We start from the raw sequence: 8,704 nt of genomic DNA on the forward strand, positions 1-8,704 counted from the left end.
CAGTGGGGCAAAAAAGTATTTAGTCAGCCACCAATTGTGCAAGTTCTCCCACTTAAAAAGATGAGGCCTGTAATTTTCATCATAGGTACACTTCAACTATGACAGACAAAATGAGGGAAAAGAAATCCAGAAAATCACATTGTAGGATTTTTAATGAAATTATTTGCAAATTATGGTGGAAAATAAGTATTTGGTCAATAACAAAAGTTTCTCAATACTTTGTTATATACCCTTTGTTGGCAATGACACAGGTCAAACGTTTTCTGTAAGTCTTCACAAGGTTTTCACACACTGTTGCTGGTATTTTGGCCCATTCCTCCATGCAGATCTCCTCTAGAGCAGTGATGTTTTGGGGCTGTCGCTGGGCAACACGGACTTTCAACTCCCTCCAAAGATTTTCTATGGGGTTGAGATCTGGAGACTGGCTAGGCCACTCCAGGACCTTGAAATGCTTCTTACGAAGCCACTCCGTTGCCCGGGCCGTGTGTTTGGGATCATTGTCATGCTGAAAGACCCAGCCACGTTTCATCTTCAATGCCCTTGCTGATGGAAGGAGGTTTTCACTTAAAATCTCACGATACATGGCCCCATTCATTCTTTCCTTTACACGGATCAGTCATCCTGGTCCCTTTGCAGAAAAACAGCCCCAAAGCATGATGTTTCCACCCCCATGCTTCACAGTAGGTATGGTGTTCTTTGGATGCAACTCAGCATTCTTTGTCCTCCAAACACGACGAGTTGAGTTTTTACCAAAAAGTTATATTTTGGTTTCATCTGACCATATGACATTCTCCCAATCCTCTTCTGGATCAGTCCCGTGTGGCTCAGTTGGTAGAGCATGGTGTTTGCAACGCCAGGGTTATGGGTTCGATTCCCACCGGGGACCAGTACGGGGAAAAAATAATAATAATATTGTATGAAATGTATGCATTCACTACTGTAAGTCGCTCTGGATAAGAGTGTCTGCTAAATGACAAAATGTAAATGTAAAATCATCCAAATGCTCTCTAGCAAACTTCAGACGGGCCTGGACATGTACTGGCTTAAGCAGGGGGACACGGGGATGACACAGCTACATACCACACCCTAACAGGGATGACATAGCTAAATACTAGACCATATGTCACGCCCTGACCTGAGAGAGACGTTTTTCTCTGTTTGGTTAGGTCAGGGTGTGACATGGGGTGGGCATTCTATGTTATTATATTTCTTTGTTTTGGGCGAGTATGGTTTCCAATCAGAGGCAACTGTCTATCGTTGTCTCTGATTGGGAATCATACTTAGGCAGCCTTTTACCCACCTGTGTTTGTGGGTAAATATTCTTTCTGTGAGTGTTTTGTGTGTGCCTCAGTTGCATCACGTTCATTTCTGTTTATCTTGTTTATTGTTTTGTTCGGTTTCACGTAAAATAAAGGATATGGAATTACCGGCACGCTGCGCCTTGGCTGATTTATGACAGGGAGTTTGAAGATAGCGAACGTGACAGAATTATCCACCACAAGAAGGCCAAGCAGCGTGCGCTTACTGGGAAGAGGAGCTGGACCGGGGAGAATCAACATCGACAGAAGCACGAGGCAGCCCCCCCCAAAAAAATTGTGGGGGGAGCGAGTGACTGAGCAAGCACCGTGTTATGCGGTTCACAGCCCGGTGCGCTTTGTGCCAGCGCCCCGCATTTGCCGGGCTAGAGTTAGCATTCAGCCAGGAAGGGGGGTGCCAGCTCAGCGCTCCTGGTGTCCAGAACGCCTCCTCGGTCCAGGAAATCCTGCGCCAGCTCTGCGCACTGTGTCGCCATTGCACACTGTGTTGCCATTGCGCATTCACAGCCCAGTGCGTCCTGTGCCTGCGCCCCACATTTGCCGGGCGAACATAAGCATCCAGCCAGGACGGGTTGTGCCAGCTCTACGCTCGAGACCTCCAGTGCGCCTCCACGACCCAGTATATCCTGTGCCTGTCCCACGTACCCAGCCTCCAGTGAGTCTATCCAGCCTGGTATGCCCTGTGCCTGCTCCTCACACTTGCCCTGAGGTGCGTGTCACCAGTCTGGCGCCACCCGTGCCAGCCCCACGCATCAGGCCTCCAGTGCACCTTCCCAGTCCAGAGCTTCCGGCGACAGTTCCCAGTCCGGAGCCTCCAGCGACGTTCCCAAGTCCAGTGAGACCTGTTCCGGCTCCACGTAAGAAGCCTCCAGTGATGATCCATGGTCCAAAGCCTCCAGTGATAATCCATGGCCCAGAGCCTCCAGTGATAATCCATAGCAAGAAGCCTGTAGGGATGATCCACGGCGCAGCGCCTCCAGCGAAGATCCACGGCGCCGAGCCTCCAGCGAAGATCCACGGCGCCGAGCCTCCTGAGACGGCCCGCGGCCCGGAACCTCCTGAGACGGCCCGCGGCCCGGAACCTCCTGAGACGGCCCGCGGCCCGGAACCTCCTGAGACGGCCCGCGGCCCGGAACCTCCTGAGACGGCCCGCGGCCCGGAACCTCCGGCGGCGGTCCGCGGCCCGGAGCTTCCGACGACGTCCCCCGGCCCGGAGCCTCCGGCGACGATCCGCGGCACGGAGCCTCCGGCGACGATCCGCGGCACGGAGCTCTCCGGCGACGGTCCGCGGCACGGAGCCTCCGGCGACGGTCCGCGGCACGGAGCCTCCGGCGACGGTCCGCGGCACGGAGCCTCCGCGCCGATCCGCGGCACGGAGCCTCCGGCGACGGTCCGCGGCACGGAGCCTCCGGCGCCGGTCCGCGGCACGGAGCCTCCGGCGCCGGTCCGCGGCACGGAGCCTGCGGCGACGGTCCGCGGCACGGAGCCTCGCGGCGGCGGTCCGCGGCACGGAGCCTGCGGCGGCGGTCCGCGGCACGGAGCCTGCGGCGGCGGTCCGCGGCACGGAGCCTGCGGCGGCGGTCCGCGGCACGGAGCCTGCGGCGGCGGTCCGCGGCACGGAGCCTCCGGCGGCGGTCCGAGCTTCCGACGACGTCCCCGGCCCGGAGCCTCCGGCGACGATCCGCGGCCCGGAGCCTCCGGCGACGATCCGCGGCCCGGAGCCTCCGGCGACGATCCGCGGCCCGAGCCTCCGGCGACGATCCGCGGCCCGGAGCCTCCGGCGCCGATCCGCGGCCCGGAGCCTCCGGCGCCGATCCGCGGCCCGGAGCCTCCGGCGGCGGTCCGCGGCACGGAGCCTGCGGCGGCGGTCCGCGGCACGGAGCCTGCGGCGCGGTCGCGGCCGGGCCTGCGGCGGTCGCGCACGGAGCCTGCGGCGGCGGTCCGCGGCACGGAGCCTCCGGCGGCGGTCCGGAGTCTCCAGCGGCGGTCCGGAGTCTCCAGCGGCGGTCCGCGGTCCGGAGTCTCCAGCGGCGGTCCGGAGTCTCCAGCGGCGGTCCGGAGTCTCCAGCGGCGGTCCGCGGTCCGGAGTCTCCAGCGGCGGTCCGCGGTCCAGAGTCTCCAGCGACGGTCTGCAGTCCAGAGCCTCCGGCGATGATCCAGGGTCCGGTTCCTCCGACAACGATCCACAATCCGGTAATACAAAAGCGGAGGGATCAGCGGGCGGAGCGGGGGCTACGCCCCGAACCGGAGCCACCACCATGAGTAGATGCCCACCCGGACCCTCCCCTATAGGTTCAGGTTTGCGGCCGGGAGTCCGCACCTTTGGGGGGGGGTACTGTCACGCCCTGACCTGAGAGAGACGTTTTTCTCTGTTTGGTTAGGTCAGGGTGTGACATGGGGTGGGCATTCTATGTCATTATATTTCTTTGTTTTGGCCGAGTATGGTTTCCAATTTGAGGCAACTGGCTATCGTTGTCTCTGATTGGGAATCATACTTAGGCAGCCTTTTACCCACCTGTGTTTGTGGGTAAATATTCTTTCTGTGCGTGTTTTGTGTGCGCCTCAGTTGCGTCACGTTCATTTCTGTTTATCCTGTTTATTGTTTTGTTCGGTTTTACGTAAAATAAAGGATATGGAATTACCGGCACGCTGCGCCTTGGCTGATTTATGACAGGGAGTTTGAGGACAGTGAACGTGACACCATATTAGGGATGACATAGGTAAATAGCACACAGCTCTGTTCCCCATACACACAGACACACCCAAAAACATCTCATCCGTCTAATGATAATCTGCAGCAGCCTGTAACGATGAGAACGGAGATGACAGTGATTGGGTTAATGAGTCTGGTGACCTGGAACACATATAGTTAGACATGCATATAAAGTATAGAGGCCCTGAGGGTACAGACAGTGTAGGGGGTAGATACAGTAGGGTACAGACAGTGTAGGGGGTAGATACAGTAGGGTACAGACAGTGTAGGGGGTAGATACAGGAGGGTACAGACAGTGTAGGGGGTAGATACAGGAGGGTACAGACAGTGTAGGGGGTAGATACACAAGGGTACAGACAGTGTAGGGGGTAGATACACAAGGGTACAGACAGTGTAGGGGGTAGATACTAGTGCACTACTTTTGACCAGGGCCAATAGGGAATTGGGTGCCATTTGGGAAGCAACTAAGGATTCGTGAAGTGCGAAGACCAGATCTCGAGTCATTTTAACAGCCCGCTCATTTTGCCCAAACTTGGCACTCCTCACTCTTCCCATGGTCGTGGCTTGCTTGACCTCGTAACTATGGCGAAGGAACTCCAATATCTATGCAAACGCCTTTTCACCGCTCAGGAATCTCAACTCTAGTCTGGACTAGAACGCAGACACACAAACACACACTTCCCCTGGCAGAACAAAACTCAGCTGTAGTCCAAGGGCCGGAACCACGACTCCATTCAGCACATCACATCACCCACACATGTATAATGAGGTTATTATAACCCAGCCCACTAGGACTACTGGGAACACTGAGTTTGGCTACCAAACAATGCTACAAACATTCATGCCACACAGCCAGACAGTAAGATCCATTTATGTTGAGAATATCGTATAAAGAGATTTTAAAATGTAAACAATGTGTAATTGTTCTTACATTACTTTGACATAAGTCATTTCTAATGGGCATTACAAACAAGCTTAGAGACACTGAGACAGGGTTCTGAGCATGTCCAAAAGAGCAGCTTCATTCAGACCTGACCCAGACCCAGAACCAACAACTAGACGGAAATATAGAAAACAATCAAATGTATTACAGATGAAGAGAGAGAAATAGTCAAAACAAAGCCCACAGACGAACACACAGAATCGCACCCCCTACACACACACACCCCCCAAAACACACACACACACCCTACACACACACACCCCCCCCACACACACACCCCCTACACACACACACACCCCCCAAACACACACACACACCCCCTACACACACACACACCCCCCACACACACACACACACACACACACACACACACACACACGTCTTCATAACAAAAGGAAAACTTTCCAGGCCAAGTCTCAATCAATGTTGTAGCATAGAGAGAGAGACAGTAAGAAAGAGAGAGAGAGACAGAAAGAAAGAGAGAGAGACAGAAAGAAAGAGAGAGAGAGAGAGAGAGAGAAAAATAGATATATAGAGAGAGAAAGCCACATGTTTTTGATCAGCCTCTAGTTAACTGAGAGAAGAAGTGAGGTAACGGTGATGTCATGTTTGTCTTTTGGACAGGTTCAACTAAAAGGACTTGATGCTTCTAAATGGTTTAATGCTCCCTCTCTCTCTCCCAAACCAAATGCACACACATACAGGCAAGCATGAACGAACACACCAACAACACGTAAAAGTAACACGCCCACCCATCCACCACCAAACACACATACATTTACAGGCATAGTTCCACACACACGCACCAAGTTGATTGTGCATGTTACAACGAGCCCTAGCTGCTCTTTTATATAGAGCTGAGCCTATCGAGAAGCTATGTATTCACCAAAACAAACACCAACTCTTTCAAGCCTTCCTCAGTACACAGACGTATTTCAGGTTTGATTTCATACAACACAACGCTGCTAACAGTTGAACAAGGCTTAGTGTACTAGTGGGACAGACATCTGTCACTACAAATACAGTGTTCTGCACTGATTGTAGCTACTTAGCCGTCACTGAGGGTGTGTATTGTTGGAGCCGCCTGCAAAAGTCCAAATGGTTAATAGGCCTTATTCCTGTACGTGTACTCACTAGGTAAAATGGACCATGGTGGACACTGTACTTCCTGCCTACTTAGAGAGACCTTAGTATTGGCTGGCCAGCTAGCGCCTTGGGGTGATTGTGAAGCCATTCATTTGGAAAGGGAAAATAAACAGAGGCAAGGAGAGAGAGAGAGAGAGAGAGAAAGAGAGAGAAAGCGAGGAGGGAGAGAAAGAGAGCAAGAGAAAGAGCGGACAAACCATTAGGTTGGAGTGATAGAGGAAGTGAGGCTACTGTGCCAAAAGCAAGCAAGCACTAGCAGTATACTGTTCCTTGGGATAGGGTGAAGGCCTAGCCTGGATTTGGATTTCAGGTCCATCTGCTGAACAGAACACACACACCAAAACGACTGTGTTGAAAAACCAAGCATCTCAGATTCAGAGTTACACCCTTTCAGAACCGATCATCATATTTATCTTGGCTGGCCCTTTTCATTCCAGGAAGTCTGCTCTCTGGTCCTGGTGTTGAAATGGATATCCTTAGAGGGTGATTATAAGTTGAGAAATATCAGTGCTGAGGTGATCTGGGTAGGTCGGTGAGATGTGTGTGTGTGTATGTACCCGTCTCCCTTCTTTCTTTGATCTATCCAGACATAGTAGACTACAGGGGAGAGAGGTTGGAAACCACAAGGCCTTCAAGGGGTCTGGAAGATACGAGTGATTCAGCACTGAACACCATACTGTAGGTTAAAACCAACTCTGTAACAATCTATGATTGAACACACATTTATCTTGTCTAGTCATACCACTGGGGTGTGTGTGTGGTCTGCATATGGGTTCCTTTTTGATACTGTAGTAGCTCACTGTCTGGATTATGTTTCAAATTAGTTACCAGTGTAGTTTGAGTGTAATTACATACAATTACACCAAGACATTTACATTCCATATAGAGAGAGTGACAGTGATTGCACCAAGTTGATAAAGGACTGGAACTGTACAGTGTCAGCTGATATCAAAGGGTTTTATCTCCCAGCCAGACTCTCAGTTGGGGATACAGAGAGATATGAAGACAGAGGGGATACTGCAGACCATTCTTTTCTGTCTGGGAGATAATCAAGGGAGCTCAGACAACTGTGACATGGAAGAATGAACGCTATATGATATAATTAAATTGAGCCTTTTCAATACTACAAAATCAATGAAGGAGCAAAGCACTGATCATCACACTGTCTCGCACCACATGCCGCGTTGAAAACGGGGAACTCGGAAATCTCTGGACTTCCGACTTCAGTGCGTTCAAGACCACTGGGAACTCGGAAAACAAACGAGCCCCCGAAAAAAAAAAAAACATTTTTAACAGTCGTCCAACTCGGAATTCCAAGTCGGAAACTCGGGCATGTTTCTAGAGCCTTTCCGACCTGAAGATCACTAACGTTATGATCTGACCTGGTTCTTTTCCGAGTTCCCAGTTGTCTTGAAAGCACCAATATTCTCCTCTTCACCACGAGTGTTTTTGCATGCTGCATGCATACCAGACAACGTTCACGCTTTCCGTAAACAAAAGGTAGTTTCATGCAATAACATGCCAACATATTTAGCATTTTTGAAAGAGTAGCACTTATTTTACTTTCCCTAGTCAAACTACAGTAGGCTAACCTACCTTGATTGGCTGGTTGCCATGATTACATACTGTAGCCACCACCACGCGAAGACGTTTACAAAACACATTATATCATACACACTCATTAACGGAGGATACAATTCCCATTGTTGCACCACGTTGCATAGGCAACTTCAAATGCATGCCACCACGGTCTGCCAGATAATAGGCTGCTTCTGTCTGACGCGCGGTGAACGTTCATCAAAATCACACACACGTTAACATTCTTACTAGATGTAAACGAATATGCTACAACTATTAATATACATAACCGAGTTAACATTTTAAAGTGCATTTACCTGACAAACTCGTGGAAGCTGGATAAATTGACAATAAATTAATTTCATTCAGGACCACAGCACGCCGCTCCGCAAAGTGCTCTGATCTTTGATTCAAGCGTTTTGAATTAAAGCAATGGACCACACGAAGAGCACGCCTCCGTCACTGACGACAAACTAAAGTGATATGCCTAAACTGATCCCAACGCGTATTCAAAACCAAGCCAGATGGTGTAGAGATTTAAAATATATGAATGCGGAACCACAGAGTCACTATTTGGCAGGAAGTCGTTTCTGACTTTCCTCTGCTTTACGTGAATGTGCATACATTTGGCAAACCTCACCTCCAGTAGACCTATAACTAATGTTATTATAAGTTATAGGCCTACTGTAAATAATTAGGCGATACATTTACGCACGGCAAAACAAAATGGCAAACTGTCAAGTCTTTATCACAATCAGAATAGATGGACCATGAATCATACGACTAGGCCTATATCTAACTCACAAAAACAACATAGGCACTTTTTCGTTAATAAAACATGTATAAAAATGACTATGGCAGAATATTATGCCTATATAGGTCAGTTGTTCTGACTAGGGGACTAGGATTGATTGTGCTTCCCATTGACCTGACTGTAATCAGAGCCTGCTGTGGCGTTCAGTCAGTAGTCATGTCAAGTGGACTAGAAGAAACAACGCCCACATGCGT

The 8,704-nt window shown here is 50.6% G+C and overlaps 1 protein-coding gene across 1 annotated transcript in view; it reads right to left on the reverse strand.

The window, feature by feature from the left end:
• LOC106589748 (gamma-adducin) overlaps positions 1-8,224 on the reverse strand; it is a 150,770-nt gene extending 142,546 nt beyond the window's left edge. The window contains exon 1 of the mRNA XM_045707977.1: positions 8,014-8,224. The gene's annotated coding sequence lies outside the window, so the exon portion shown is untranslated. The remainder of the gene's footprint in view (positions 1-8,013) is intronic.
• Positions 8,225-8,704: the final 480 nt, after the last annotated feature.

This window comes from Salmo salar, chromosome ssa02, assembly GCF_905237065.1.
Source record: "Salmo salar chromosome ssa02, Ssal_v3.1, whole genome shotgun sequence".
NCBI classification, from domain to species: Eukaryota; Metazoa; Chordata; class Actinopteri; order Salmoniformes; family Salmonidae; genus Salmo; species Salmo salar.